Genomic DNA, 14,187 nt, shown 5'->3' with positions numbered 1-14,187 from the left:
AATATTATGTGCTTTGAAAAAAAGAAAGTCAACAAACAAGAATGTGGCCTTAGAATTTATAAATATGATCGCCCAAGTAAAATATGAAATTCAATAGAAAGTATATAATGAATAAAATAAGGAAAATTTATGAAAGGTAAAATAAAAAGTCAAAGATTTGGAAACTAGGAAACAGAAAAATGAGGAACAATTTAGAGGATCAGTTTAGTTTTCTGTCATTAGTTTTTAATAGCCAGCTAATAAAAATTTCAAAAAGAAGAAAGAGAATGGAGAGGAATAAATTAATAAGAAAAATTTATAGTAAATTAAAAAGAAAAATTACAGAATAGAATTTTATAAATTTTTACATGAAAATGGTCCACCAAGTGTGGGTGAAAACAAAACTCACAGTGAAGCATAGCATGGGGAAGTTTCAAGACAATTGGGGTTAAAATGAGATCTTGAACATTTCCAGAGATTAAAAAAATAATCACAAGGAATGAGAATCCGAAAGATCTAGAATGTCTGAACAACAGCATTGGAAGAAAAAATACAGAAAAACTGTGCATCTATAATTCTGAGGGAAAACAATTTTCAATCTAGAATTCTATACCCAGCCAAACAGGCAATCAAATGTGAGGGTAGAATAAAGCAGTTTTCAGGTATGCAAGAACTCAAAAAAAATTCACTTAATATGTACCCTTTTTAAGGAAAGTACTAGAAAGTATGCTTCAGAAAATGAGGCAACACACCGAAAATGAGAATGACATGGGATCCAAGACACAGGTGACTCATCATAGCAAAGCGATGAAGGGACGTTCTAGTCCTGCACCAGGCTTACAGAGCAACCGGTCTAAAACCAGAGCAAGAGAACAGGTGATTACAGAGGACAATAGAAGTCGACAATTATTCGATGTATTGGGATGCTTGAAAAAGTTATTGCTAGATATTTGACAGATCTGTTGGAATATTTGGAAAATATGAGTGATAAGTGAATAAAAAACCAGGCAAATTAAAATAAATAAATGAAAGCAAAAACAGGGCGATTATTAACCCTAGGAAAAACAAAGTTATACAAACAAAGGAAACAATCATTGATCACAAGTTTCTGTAAGAATAATATTTACATATTTATAATCATATAAATACTGATTGATACCAGTATATTCAGCAGGTGAGGAAAAAGGGACAGGAAGGAGTAGATGACAAGAAAGCTAAACCCTCAACAAGAAGTCAATAGCCTACAATAAAGAAGTATATAAATGGCTGTTTGTGTGAATTATTTAGCAATATGGAAATAAAGAAAAAATAGCTGGGAAAACAGTGAAACATGGTTAACTCTAGTGAGTGGGATTGTGGAATGCCGTGAGGTGGCAAAAGGGGCTATTGTCTTTCAACCTAAGCCTTTTAATGCCATTATAACTTTGTGTAAGTACTATTTTGATAAATATTAAAATGGTACTTATTGGTGTGGTGGTGTATTAGTTTGTTAGGGCCGCCATAATGTGGTACCACTGGGTGGCTCACACAACAGAAATTTGTTGTCTCACAGTTCTCAAGACTAGAAGTATGAGACTGAGGTGTTGGCACGGTTGGTTCCCTCTGAGGGCTGGAGAGAAGGATCTGTTCCAGACCTCTCTCCTTGGCTCGTAGGTGACTGTCTTCTCCCCGTGTCTTCACATTGTCTCCCCTCTATGCACGTTTCTGTGTGCAAGTTTCCCCCTTTTTTATAAGGACCTCAGTGGCCCACCCTAATGAACTCATTTTAACTTGATTACCTCTGTAAAGATCCCATCTCCAAACAATGTCACATTCTGAGGTACTAGGGGTTAGATCTGCAACATATGAATTTGGAGGGGACACAATTCAACCCATAAAATGTGGGGATTGTCAGTTGCAGCCAAAGATTCTGTGGAGAAATCCTCTGTAGTGTTAGCAAGTTACTTAATTTTGGCCATGAGTCCACTTGTAGTCCTGGGAGGTCTTGCCTTCTGTGGAACACAAAGCTGATATTCAAAGCAGTGACAATGACTCAAATATGGCCTCGGAAGCTGTCTTTCTGGGACTGAGAACGCCACTGCAAAAACGGCAAACACCAGAATTTAAATAGGAATAAAAAGGTAGCACAATGAGTGTTCAGTGGGACCTCCATACCTTGATTGCATAAATTGTATATCATTCCATATATTATGGAGTAGAAGATCAAAGACAGGACTTCACAAAAATTTGCCATTAAGGACCTTTGTTGTACAGGTTTGAGGAGTCCTTTAATAAAGACATCCACTGCAAGAGAAACAAAGAGCTGGCCTGACAGTAGGAGCGAATCAATCAGCATATGTTTACAACTCGTTACTTAGAGAAAGAATGTTTAATTAGCCATGAAGTTAGTGTACAATGAGATTTATATTGGATGTTTACAGTCTCGTTGGATTGCTTCTTCAAGGTTCCCTGGATGATTCTTTTTTGCACACACTGAGACAACAGCCTAAAAGGAAACTTGATGACGATGTTGGCATTTATACCACCACGTCATGCGGGGAGCTCTGGGAATTCAAGAGGCAAGGCTGCTGTTGGTTGGATTACATTCAGAATTGTTCTTTCATCTTTCAAATCATTCGTGTGTAGTTCTACACATAAAAAATGAAATTTAGCGGAAGCACAGGGTTACAAAACCCATGAAATTGAACAGAGGCACAGAGTTATAGGATTCAATAGTGTGACTTCCAAATCTTAGGAAAATGATAAGAAAGCGTGTCTAAGATTGAAACCAATATTACCATGTTAATTGAACGAGATCCATCATTTACAGAAATCATCCACTGTAAGAGATGGTTTTTAAAAGTTTTCATAAATTTAAATGCAAAGGGTAACTGTCATAGAATCTTCGAAATCCAATCTCAGTTGTAATTGGCCTGAGGTACTCTTGTTACATTAAATGTGTAAGGGCATGCATGTGAAAACATTAGCCCTGGGGTTGCGTGTGTATGTACATGTGTGTGTTAGGGAGGAGAGTGTGGATGGCTATTTAATCTGCACAGAGTATGGACGCAGGAGCCTAAAGATAGGCATTTGTCGGTATAACTCCACCTCTGTTCATGGCTGGTGGGTTTGGCTTGTGGTATGTGGGATGAGGTATAGTGTGGTGGGGTGGGATGGTTGCTACAGTGGGGTGGCGCAGTGGCAGAAGAGTCTGTGTTTTGGTGAGTTGAGCTGGTGTGTGGTGTGGTTGGACTTGGCGTGTGGTTTGATGTGGGGTTGAGTTGGTGTGGAGTGGACCCCCTTGGTGAGGGGTTTGGCATGGGGCGCTGATTCAGTGGGATGGGGAGGTGTGAGACTGGAATGTGTGAGTGTGTGTGGGGATATAGTGTGGAGATGGGGGTGTGTGTGTGTGAGATATGGTTGTAGCTTAGTTTAGCTTTGTTTAGATTTTCTTTTGCCCTTTGTTTCAGTCTTTGTTTTTGTCTTTGTTTGGCTTTTGTTTTGTCTTTGTTTCACTCTTTGTTTAAACTTTCTTTGGCTTTTGTTTGGTCTTTCTTTAGCCTTTTGTTTAAACTTTGTGTGGCCTTTTTGTAGTCTTTGTGTAGCTTTTGTTTTTAAGTGGATCTTGGCTGAGAACTCATCAAAAACACCTTGTGTAATGAAAAACCCGGATATATAATCTCTCCCTATATATTCTCCATGCATTGAGGTAGCCTCAACCCCTCCAGGGACCTGGTACAGACTTGGAACTTGTTTCATACAACACCTGCTACTTGAAGGTAAGAGGCTTCCATTGGTTTTCATCTTACTTCATGTTGTACTTCATCTTCAAGTGGCAAGTGCACATTTTTGTACAGGCCATTTCGTTATATCCCAGGGGCAACTTGCTGTATGTAATAGCAGTCAAGATTGGGAAGATTGGGAAGACATAAAAGGAAGGAGAAGACAAGAAGAGAAGACACCAAGCTTATTCTGATGTGGGCAGACGGCCCTCCCGGAATGTTCTGGCTAATGTTTGGGAATTGTCTGAGCCTGGGGAAAAGCTCTGAACCCTAATTCAGATTCTCTCAGGTTTAAAGCCCCATGTTCCTGGAGCCAGATCAAGAGCGCCACTGACCTCTTCTTTTTCTATTTCTCTTTTTATTATTTGTCATGATTTGAAAATGAGTTTTCTTCTTATCTAGGGCAACTTCTTTCTTCATACAGCTGGGTTTATGTGTGGGGGATACTAATGGAACAACAAAGCCACAATCTTGTAGGAATTTTGTCCCCTGCAGACCAGCAATCTTAAATGGAAGGACATTATGCTTTGTCTTGTACAGGATGTCAGAAATCATAGTTTTTCTGGTTTTGTGGTTGATAGGAAAAAAGAAAAGATTATGTGTCAGGGGAATAAGGTCATGAACTTGGCTAGCGTTCTAGGAAGAAAATGTGGGGAAGAATTTCTAATGCTTTGTGAATAAAACAGGGAGGCAGAAAACAGACTGCTGTCAGCTGCGCAACTATACCACTTTATGTTTATTTAGAATAGCAGGAGAATGCCCTGGTGGGTAGATTTTAAAAGTTGTTTCAGATTTACAGAAAAATTGCAAACAGTACAAAAATTCCAGGTGTACCCAGATTACTCGGATTTTGACGTTTCACCACATTTGCTTTATCGTTCTTTCTTTCTCTGTGTACACATAAACATATTGTTTTTTTCTAAGCATTTGAGATTCAGTTACAGACATGATCAAAATCAGAAAATTAACATGGAGAAAATACTATTATTTAATCTACAGACATCTAGATTTCATCAATTGTCCCAGGAGTCAATCCAGGATCATGTCTCACCTTTAGCTGTCACGTCTCTTTGGTCTCCTTCAATCTGAAGCAGTGCATAAGACAGTCATTATCTTCCATTAGCTTGACAATTTTGGAGAGTATAAGGCTGTTATTTTGCCAGAGGTCCCTCAATTTGGGTTTGGTCTGATGTTTTCTCATGACTAGATCCAGATGATCCAGTTTTGGAAGGAAGATGCTTGCATTTTAGGTCATAGATATCCAAGATCATACTTGAAGCTGATTGTACAAACTTTTAATTCACGGTCTTGTTTATCTGATGGTAACTAGGATTTAAAATGAATACCTAAAATCTTACAAGAAAATACAAAAAGTCAAAAATCCAGAGCAGATTTACAGATAATTTACAGATAATTCTCAAGTATTCACCAAAAGAGTCTAAGTGCTGCCCTTTAATGCTAAGCGGTAACTATAATGACATGTCCATGAACTTGGTAGGTCTGTAGGGTGATATTTCATGTAGATTCTTTGTGTGTGTTGGATTCATGTCCACTGCTCTATTCATTCATTCATTTCATAAACGTAATAACTTCTTTCTAAGCAAAACCATCTGCTGAAGGCAGATATAGTTCAATAAAGAGCTGTCCTGAATAGTCTCTCCGGGCTCCCTGGCCACCTTTAGCGTGTTGACAGTTGCCTGGTAAAGAAAGAACTTGCATTTTGTTTATTTGTAAGTGGGAACACTTCTGTTTGGAGGTGGCTGGAAGTTTTATTGTTCTAGAAGTGGAGACTTTGACTTCCCAGGAGACTTTCTTTGTTTTGGGAGAACTACTGAAATGGGTTCTTTAGACATGCAGATATAAAGCATCCTTTTTTTTTTCCCTTGGAGAAAACTCTGAAGTCACTATAAATCTGAATGCGGGGCAGCTGATTAACTTGTTATACGATCTTTGTAGAAATGTGAATGTGCTATGGCTTTAACAGGACTGTTCCCTGGATGAAATAGATAAATATTTTCTTTCCTAAATATGGAATTAGGTTAGAAGTTTGGGTTCTGCACATGGTGCTATTTAATGTTGGGGATTCAACTTTGGGGAAAATATAGCATTAGCTATTATGATTGCCTTATCCGGGCCATAGAAGTCACCCTGGAGCTTGAGAAAGTGTTTACCACTTAAAGGAATGTGTGATGTGTTCCCATGAGATGAGCCATCTTGGATGGAAAATGAGGGCCTCCTTCTCTCACTCAGCCCACAGAATTCGGGGCCAGGACATGGAAGGCTTGGAAGGACAGGAGAGTCTTGTGGATGGGAGTTGAGTTGCTTTCACAACCTGGAAGTCTACTGTGCTGGACTGGGCCCCAAGGATTAGGTTCCATCATGTGGGCTCCAAGAGTGATCTCTTCTATTGGCTGTGCAGGCCACTCTGGCTTCTGTTGCTTCTGTTACCCCTAAAGCATTAGGTAAAAGCCTGATGTTACCTGTGCTCTGAGTGGTTAAGGGGTCAGTTTTAAAATGTACCTGGGATTTTGTTTTTAGATGTAGTGAGGCCAGGAGATCAGGAGATGATTGTCATTGAAAAGATAGTGTGTTACTCACAGTTCCCAAGAGAAGGGAGAATGCCAGGCCATGCAGGGCTGCATGGAGAAGCACCAGGGTCAGTCAGGAGTCAGAAGTAGTGAGGGGAAAGCATAGACAAGAGCCTTTATTGTGTTCTTTGTGGGGAGGAATGGGCAAGGAAGGGTAAGCAGGGTAGGTAGGTTTAGGATGGGCTAGTTCGAATAACTTCAGTGGGCTCAGGGGTGTAGGGTCTGTTCTGAGTAGTTTGGTAGCTGGCCCTGATGTGATTAGGACAGAGGAATATCGACTCAATCTGTGAGAGGTTGATAAAGAAGGTAGTTAGCTAGTTTAGGTTCTGGATTGGTTGGTTTGCATATGAAAGGCACGTTCACAGGGGAATCCTTTGCTATCTCTGGGAATTAGATAGCTTTAGGAGGGGCAATCTCTTCAGGATTAGCAAGGCCCCAGATGCCAGAGCATCAAGACTATAGAAAATAAGAAGATATAGTTTATACACAGTCAATGTCCACTTTTAGAGTGAATGGGCCTAGGGAAAGGAGAGCAACACTTAGACTCTGGAGCAATAGCATTTAAGAGCTAGGACTTCTGATACAGACAAGCTCATGGAATGTGTATCTATTTCTTATGGGAGTCCGAAAATTAATTATGAAGATAGAGGAATGGATTTTCAGTGATCCACAGCGGTGGGTATATTAGCTTTATATTGCTGTGTAACAAATTACCACAAACTTAGCATCTTAAAACCATTCCCATTTATTATCTCACAGTTCTGTAAATCAGATGTCCAGGAGGCTAGGTACTCTGCTCAGAGTCTCACAAGGCTGAAAATGAGATGTTGGCTGGCTAGGCTCTTATCTAGAAGCTCTGGGGGAGAATCTACATCCAAGCTCATACTGGTTGTTGGCAGAATTTATTTCCTCATGGTTGTAGGACTAAGGTCACTGGCCTCCTCTACCTTCAAGTCAACAATGGTGGGTTGAGCTCTTCTCATGCTTTGAATCTCTCTGACTTTCTTCTGTTGCATTTCTCTGATTCCAGGTGGAGAAAGTTCTGGGCTTTTATGGGCTCATGTGATTAAATTGGGCCCACCCAAACAATCCAGGGTCATCTCCCTGTTTCAAGCTCTAAACCTTAATTACATCTGCAAAGTTCCTTTTGCTATGTAACATTACATACTCATAGATTTCAGCAAGTAGGATTTAGAAATTGATTGGGAGGGTCATTTTGCCCACCACAGGGGGTTTATCATTAACGTAAGCATTGAGCACTTGATTAAGGTGGTATCTGCCAGATTTCTCCATTATAAAATTACTGTTTTTTTCTTTTTAATTAATAGATATTTATTGGGGGGTTATTTTGAGACTATGCAAATACTGTTTTTCCTTAAACTTTCACCTGCTAATTATAGCATCCGTTAGTGAATGCTGCTTGCAGAAATTACTACTGTGGTGTTCTAATGGTGATTTTTGATTTCCCTCATTGTCTCTATATTTATTAATTGGAATTATTCTTTAAGAAAGAGTGTCTCTTCTACCCCATTTCTTTATTTGTTCGGTTATTTATTTATATCAGGTTGAATCCAATGATATTTATTTTATTCTTTCGCTTATAATCCAATACTCTTGTTATTTAGTCTCTCGCTCAAATGGCTTTGTCCATTGGGAGCTCTTTTAGGTTGGCTCCTGTGCCCTTTTCACATGTCCTCATTCTTTATGAGAACTTTCTTACTTTTTGCCAGTACAGTTTGCTCCAAGATCAACTTGTATTTTCTCTACCTTAGCCTGAAATCAACCACCTTTTCAATGAGCCATGGCTCCTTTTATTGGACAAAGATATTTAGAAACCAAGATCTGGGTACCAGGTGTATTCTTTGCTACTGGAGTGTCACTTCTTCTAAGCCCTATAAGTGAACAGAGCTAGGAAATGTATGTATGTATACTAATGTATATATACTCACACCTATATTTATCTCTGTATCTCTGACTGCAGTCCAGTGCCACCAGGTTCATTCTAGCATTCCTCTTTTCCTTATTTGTAACCTCATTCTCTGATAGAAAGAAACATGAGTCTCATTATCTACAATATATTTACTTATTTACTCAATCCTGGTATACATATGAAGCAGTTTTAGAGTTGCTAATGTATACTTCTCTGAGAAACAAATTTATCAGCAAAAGCATACCATTTGTGTATAGTTATTTTTGTCTTTAGCCTTATAGTATCCAGTTAAAACACTATTTTCCAAAGTTACTTACGTCACCTCCTTTCTTTCTCATCCCTTTCATGTGGTTATGTGATTAAATTTTAGATTGTGTGTAATCTAGTTCAATTAATTTGTCACAGTCGGCATTTTATCTTGGGTTTCCTCTCCTTTCCTACATCTTGATTGACTTTTTTGCTTGACTTTTAAAAACATTTCCTTTTTCTTCTTGAAATGCCTCATCTTGTCACCCATTTTGTTCATCTTTCCTCCTACTTTCTTTAACTATCAGTAATGATCATATCTGAATCTGCTTCTATTGACCATTTTTCTCTTGATTTCAGTCCCCTTTTCCTATTTCTTCAAGTGTCAGTTAATTTTTATTGTATGCTGAACATTGTAGATAATAGATTGTAGAGATTCTGGGTTATGTTAAATTATTGGAGGATAACCTTGATCCTGTCAAGGCTTGGTTTTAGGCCTTGTTAGGTCAGACCTATTTCATTTTTACCCTTACTCCTAGTTGTGGTCTCTACCCTAGTGTGAGATCTTTCAGAGGCCTCAAGGTGAAAGCCTGGGGTGTTCAGCAATGTCTCACCGTGTTTCCCCAGTAATGTATGAGCTCTGATATTTCTGCTTAGTTATCAGCCTCTTAGCAACTGTTCTTTCTTGGGCTTCCTACAGTCTCAGCCTGAAATTGTACAACTTTCGAATTGGTCAAGTATCTGAGAGAAATCGTACGTATCTTCTCAGTAGTACTCTACTCTTTTGTTACTCTCCTCTCCACCCCCTTCCAGATCCCTGTGGTCTTAGTAACCCCTAACTCTGATCTCTGTTTCTTCCCCTCTCTGCTTGAGCTCTTTTTCCATGTAGAGCAGTTTGAAAAATATCTTCAGGGAGAAAACCAGGATAAACGTGGAGTTTATCTCTTTCTAATTTTTTCTCTCAAGGATCACAGCCCTGCAATGCTTGCCATCCACTGCCTGCAAACAATAACTTTGTATATTCTCTTCAGCTTTTGTGGTTTTCAATGGGAGTTGTAAGTTCAATATTTGCTACTACACCAGGACTGATCAATTTTTTTTAAATAAGAAAGCTTGTAGAATCATAGGATTTCACTTATTCTGTCAAGCAGGTAGAAGAGGAACATGCTCATCTGATTTGACAGAGAAATCTTACAATGATTTACACAGTTAGTTATAGAGTTGTCAATTGCATCATTATTACTACAAAAACAAATTATCAAGTAAGACAACCAATTGGAATTACAGGTTTCTTTTGGAGGTTATTTTTGTATCTAGAATCTTCATAACCTTATACGACCCCTTTGTTCAAGTAAGACTTCCGAGATCCGATATGTATTAAGAAAGAACGGGATAAATGGTTATGAATAGCCATGTAAATCTCCATAGTGCATGGGGAAACAAGATTGATATTTTGAAGAAGTTCTCCATTTAATGCCTTATCAAATTGGATTCCTTCATCGAGTTTGCAGTGCAAAAACCACAGCTCTGTTTTAGAGCTGTAAGGGAGGAAGACATTCCTTCAACTCCTTTCTTGAGATGCTTGACTTAATTGTGAAGACTTGCATTTTGAGAGCCAGATTCTGAAATTTCATTCATTTCAGGAATTTCATTCATTGGCGTTATAAGCAAAAGTCAGGTTTGTAGAGATCAGATTTACTAGGAGAAATTACTAAAGATCTTTTACTTAATGACAGTGAATTAACTGGATGTATAGCATTTTTCCTCTATAATGATAAAATGGCTTTAAAAAATCTGCATGTGATTTTGTGATTATATCCTCCTCTTAGCCTCCAACAGACAGACAGCATCTAAATCAAGCATCCTGATCCTTCCTAGGACTGTGAGAGTGAACTTCTGTGTGCAAAACACTTGAATTAACCAAACCAGTAAATTAACCAGAACACATTCTACTGCTTTACTTTTAGGAAAAAAAGAAGCAAATGATACCAAGACAAGCTCCTAACAGGGATCTAATCACCAGATGTGTGCGGATGAAAATACAGGTACAAATGAATCTCTTATACTCTTTTGGATCTGCATCTAAATTATAGTATAACGATTACTTGTATTTAGAATGTCCAAGTAGAATGCAGAATCAGCAAAAGACTGAGCAATCAACCTTTCAATAAGGGTTAAACTCTTTTAAAAACTGTTCCAGGTGTTTCCGAGTATTCTAAGTTTGGGGAATAGAAATTTGAAAAAAAAATTTCTCTGCACCAGAGGGACTATGATGTAAGCCACCATTTGTCCACCTTTGGCTAACCCATGTGCTATGCACAGTGGAACAGCCATTTCATGAAAAAGAAATTTCCTTCCCTTTCATCCTGAAATTCTACTCAGGAGATTCTTTCCATCTCTTTGTCTTAACTGAATCCAGCCAGTCTTCACAAGTCTTCACCTGTCAGCATGTCAAATGGGGGCCATTTTACACTCCAAGTAGCTGGAGATTTGAGAGTAAGGTCAGCGTCCCGCCCGGTGACACTTTCAGGCCACTACTTCTTCCCTCTGTAGTTATTCCTCTATGTTTCGAAACTTGTGCTCCATTCCTTGTGTCCGTCTTCACCTGACCTCCCAGTCACTCCTCTCCTTCAATGATGATTTTGTTACCAGGCTCCTATTCCCTCTCCATTCCAACTCCATCCATCAACTTAGATGACTTTAATGGCCACATGAATGAACTATTCACTACAGCAATGAAAGTCAAAGTAGAATGCAGAATCAGCAGAAGACTGAGCAATCAAACTTTCAATAAAAGTTAAATAATTTTAAAAACTATTCCAGGTGTTTCACAGTTTTCTAGGTTTTTGGAGTAGAAATTTGAAAAGAAAAATTCTCTGCATCAGAGGGAATATGACCTGCACCCCATTTGTCCACCTTTGGCAAACCCATATACGACGCATTCTGCTTCATCCATCTAGTGTCATGCTGTGAAACTTGTCAACACTTGAAACTACTCCATCTCTGACTCAAATGGTGCAAACATCTAGGATCTCATTCACAACCTTCCTTTCATGCAACTTTCTTTGTTAAGTATCCCACTACAGCTGTTCTCCCATTATGTACTTGTAGTTGACTTGCCCCTCCATCTCTCTATCCGTTTATGAATCCATTCACCTATCCATTCATCATCACCATTTTCTACCTCCTATTTTTTCCCTATTATGCATAGATTCTAGGATCCATCATTTCAATTATTCTCTTGTAAATTCTCTGGCAAACCTCAACCCTGGTTCAAACTATCTGCTTCTCCATATCTGCACCCAGGCTGCTGAGAACAACTGGAGAAAAACACAATGGGGGAGATTGGTATTACTAAAAATTAATGGGCAATGACCTCAATCAGGCAGTCAAAACTACCTGGCAGCTTGGTCTCCAAATTTCTGCAAAATCTCTTTTGAATCCATTCTATTCTTTTCAAATCTTCAACTCTCTCATTTTCAGCTGATAACCTTATCTCCCATTTCACTGGAAAAATGAAAGCTATTAGATGGGAATTTCCTCTTTCGACAAAGCCCAGCCCTTCTGCATGTGCTCTGCTTTCCATCTCCTCAGGTTTTCCTCAAGAATACTAATTATTTCCTTTCTTCATGATTTTATTTCAATCTCTTCCTCTCTACTAGACTCTTCCCATCAGCATTTATGCCTGCTTCCATCACAACAAAAAATGAGTCAACAAACCAATCAATTTAAACCCCTCTCAAAAACCAAAACCAAAACCACTGGTAACTACATGATTCTCTAGCTACCATCACTCTCCTCCCCTTCATTCTCAAACTTCTGGCCTGCGTTGCTTATAGTTTCTCTCTCCAAATCCTCAACCCCTATTTCCTCCGCAAACCCTCCAATCTGATTCCTGTTTCAACCATTCCTTGGACAGAATTCTTGTTAAAGTCATCGAGTATTTCCATATCACTTAATCTAATATACCTTTATCTCCTCATATCATACCACCTCTCAGAATCATTCCTCAAAGTTGACCACTCCCTGTTTTGAAACACTCCTTTCCTTTGGCTTCCATGATACTAAATACTCCTAGTTTCCCTCCTACCTCTCCAACCCTTCTACTATATTCTTGGCCCTTCACTCCTCCTCCACCTAACATGTAAATGTGGGAGTGCCCAAGGCAAAGTCATACCCTCTTCTCATTCTACATTCTGCCACCAAGGCAATCCTGCCCATCCCCATGTCTTCAATTGCCACCTATACTCCAACAACTTTCAAATTCTGTCTCCTGCCCAGACTTCTCCTCTTAAGTTTCCAGTTGACCCCTCCATCTAGATGCACCTCTAACACCTCACCTCAAATGCATCTAAAACCAAACTCATGATTCTGCCTTTTCCCCCAAAGCTTTTCCTCCAGTAGATGCTTCCACCACCCACTTAGTTGCTCAAACTATATGCCTTGAAGTCACCCTTTACTATTTCTCCTGTTCTTTTTTTGAACAGATGAATGATTTCAATATGAAATGGCAAATATAAAAATGGAGCCATATGAATTGCAAAATGGAACAAAGATAAGTGGCATTTCATCCAGTTGAGGGAGTCTACCAGTGTAACTGCTATTGGGTGACTCAGAGGGTGGTCTTAGACACAAAATTCAGGAAAAAGGGTGGTCAACAATCCAGTGCTTATTTCAGCTTGGTAGCCTGGTCTCTTTGTCTCCCCGAGATTGACACCTTTGGGGAACCCAAGGCAGCTTAGCAGCTCTCACCTTCCTCTAGCTGTCGGAAGAGCAATAAATCAGCCCATCGGGTAATCTAGGTACTCTCCTTTAGCCTCCTGCTATGACCATAGGCCAAACTAACATTTAGGTTTTTCTATAAGACAACGCAAACCTGCAAAATTGATTGCCTTCTTCGTAATTCAGGAAGAATTACACAAGAGAGGATGTGTTTAATCTACATACGTATACATTCAAAATCCCACCATTTTCATAGAGGAGAAAGACACAATCCTTATTTCTTACATCACAACCAGATTAAGAAAGACAAATAAGAAAACTTAGCATAACTCGAAAAAAATAATACTTTCTATGGAGAGACCACTCTATGTTAAAACCTTAATTCTTAAAATAGCCCTGCTGGGAATCTAACAAAAGCAGCCTGAGTCCTACATAACACCCCAGGGAGCAGAAGCACCTGGGGATTTTAAAGACACTTTTCAATTCAGTCATAGTTAACACTCATTCGTTGAATGGAGTGCACAGCAGAGCTCTGCAGATTCAGACAGAACCCTTTCCTCAAGGAGTTCAAACTGAGATCACAGACATACAGCCACACTCTTTTCACGGAGTGCCATATGTCCCCCAATAGAAGTATGTATAAATTACAGAGATAGTCCAGAGGAGGGGACAAGGTGAGACCTTAGCTGGGTTGTTTAGGATGAATAGGAGCTCACCATACAAACATCATGGGGGAAAGGCATTCCAGGAAAAGAGAACAGTATGTTCAAAAGCTCATCTTTTGATCATAGGATGTTTCTGACCTATAGCAGTGAGGGGTAGTGGTGGGAGATAGAGGGGAAAGGTGGACGGGGACCAAATTCTGAGTCTTGTGTGCCGTGTAAACTAAGAAGCAAGGGCGTTGTTCTGTAGCTGAAGAGAGCCTCTGAAGTTTTTGAGAAGGGGAATGGATAAACAGGAG

The 14,187-nt window shown here is 39.2% G+C and overlaps 1 protein-coding gene across 1 annotated transcript in view; it reads left to right on the top strand.

Annotated features, from left to right (window-relative positions):
- Positions 1 to 3,710: 3,710 nt before the first annotated feature.
- MOBP (myelin associated oligodendrocyte basic protein) overlaps positions 3,711 to 14,187 on the top strand; it is a 28,048-nt gene continuing 17,571 nt past the window's right edge. The window contains exons 1-2 of the mRNA XM_046655041.1: positions 3,711 to 3,737; positions 10,472 to 10,549. The gene's annotated coding sequence lies outside the window, so the exon portion shown is untranslated. The remainder of the gene's footprint in view (positions 3,738 to 10,471; positions 10,550 to 14,187) is intronic.

Source organism: Equus quagga, chromosome 1 (assembly GCF_021613505.1).
Source record: "Equus quagga isolate Etosha38 chromosome 1, UCLA_HA_Equagga_1.0, whole genome shotgun sequence".
Classification (NCBI taxonomy): Eukaryota; Metazoa; Chordata; class Mammalia; order Perissodactyla; family Equidae; genus Equus; species Equus quagga.
This window is presented reverse-complemented; position numbering and strand designations above follow the sequence as displayed.